This window comes from Diceros bicornis, unplaced genomic scaffold (assembly GCF_020826845.1).
Source record: "Diceros bicornis minor isolate mBicDic1 unplaced genomic scaffold, mDicBic1.mat.cur scaffold_55_ctg1, whole genome shotgun sequence".
NCBI classification, from domain to species: domain Eukaryota; kingdom Metazoa; phylum Chordata; class Mammalia; order Perissodactyla; family Rhinocerotidae; genus Diceros; species Diceros bicornis.
This window is the reverse complement of record NW_026691429.1, coordinates 1732817-1734587: the sequence shown is the minus strand read 5'-3', so window position 1 is coordinate 1734587 and position 1771 is coordinate 1732817.

Here is a 1771-nt window from a genome sequence, read left to right as displayed (position 1 = left end):
GAGCAGATCTCAGCAGACTGGTTCAGAGCCTTAATTAATAAATATATCTACTCACTTTTCAGTTACTGGAAGAAAGATTTCACTTAGGAAAATGATGAGAGGGAGCCTTTCTTTAAGGGATTTAGCTTCTCTCGTAGTCAAGAAAGAAAATAACAATAAAGTCTTACCTTTTGTGGAAATGTTTGGCTACCCAACTATCGTTCCTTTCGCCTTCTCTGTGGTGAAATTATGGGACAAGTGTGTTAGGTGTCAAGGCTCTTACAAGCGAGAAAGCTGTGTTCATACATATAGGTGCACATCTTACAGTGGAGTGATGGGGAAGAGAGGAAAAGTGAACGAGAATGGGAAAAGGAAACATAAGTCGATTTTGCATGAGGCAGATAAATTTTGTGAGTAACAGTTTCTTTTCTCCTTTTGATAGTACAAGGGATTACAGAAGCCTCCACAGGAGAACAAATATTGATTTCTTGTTCTTTAGAAGACTTTCCAAACTTTGTGTACTTATGTTCTATGAAATACTGTATTAGTAGAAAAGGACAGCCTGCTTCATATAGTCTGAAAAAAAATGTTAGTGCCTAGAACTTTTTTTGGAAAGGAATCTAGCAATAACCATCACAGTTAATAGCCATATATACTTTATCCCAGCAATCCAACTTTTGGTAATCTATGCTCTAGGAATAGAAGCTCTAGTTAATTTAATAATGTTAATATAGTGAAAAAAAATTAAATATATGAGGAAGGAATGGACAGGTGGTTAATCCATTTTAGGAAAAAGGAGCCTGCCTGTGGATGAGATTGCTTTTTTAATTGTGGTAGAGTATGAGTTGCTTTTATCTTTACTCAGGTCTCTCAGAATTAGAAAATGGAGTTGGTCTTCTGTCTCTCTGTGGTAATTCTTTAGTGAACAGGGAACTCTAAGAGACATAGTTATATCCTGAGTCACCCTATTTGGGAATTTCCGAGCAGATACAGGGCATATTAAACTGTATTATAAAAGAATGAGCAGTTACCTTGATATTCTCAGACACTTGTTAAGCTTCTGTTCTTTACTTGAAACCAAGACTTAACTTGTATTGTTTTGATGAAGGCAGTTGCTTTGGCCTAGAGGTATTGGGGAAAATGTTGAACAAAAAATGTTCCATCATTTTTTGAAAATCACCTACTGGTACAATTTAGGAATGCTGAATTTCTCCTGAAGCTTCTGTCTGCTTTTCTACTCTTCCCATTTACCCTACAGGGACTTGGTTTTATTTATCAGGTACAAGTTCCATTTAGAGTCTATTTTAGTAGATCTGGTTTTGTACTGGTTGTATTTAGTAAGAAATTAGACATAGACTTCAGATTCATTATTAGGGATTTTTATTTATTTTTTCAAAAAAGCTATGGTTCAGTAACACAATTTGAGTTTAAATGATTCAGTTTTGAGAATTGTAGCATAAGAAATGGGCACTGGAGTGCTTGTGTCTGGGTTTGAATCCTGTGACAGAGAGCAAATTGTTCAACCTTGCTAAATCTTGTAAGAGTGGGGATAATAATAATGGTTGTTTTGAAGATTAAAAAAGGTAATAGATATCTGCTTGACATCTGGTAAGTGCTTGACAAATGTTCACTGATCTTGTCACCACCACTCTTACCACTGTCACCATCATCACCATCTTTGTTCTCCACTAGGTTAGCCATACTTTGGTCCTGGCTTCTTGCCGCTGATCTAGGATAGTGGAGAGGCCAGCTCTGGGGATAGAGAGGCTAGCTATGAATTAAAGAAATGGGA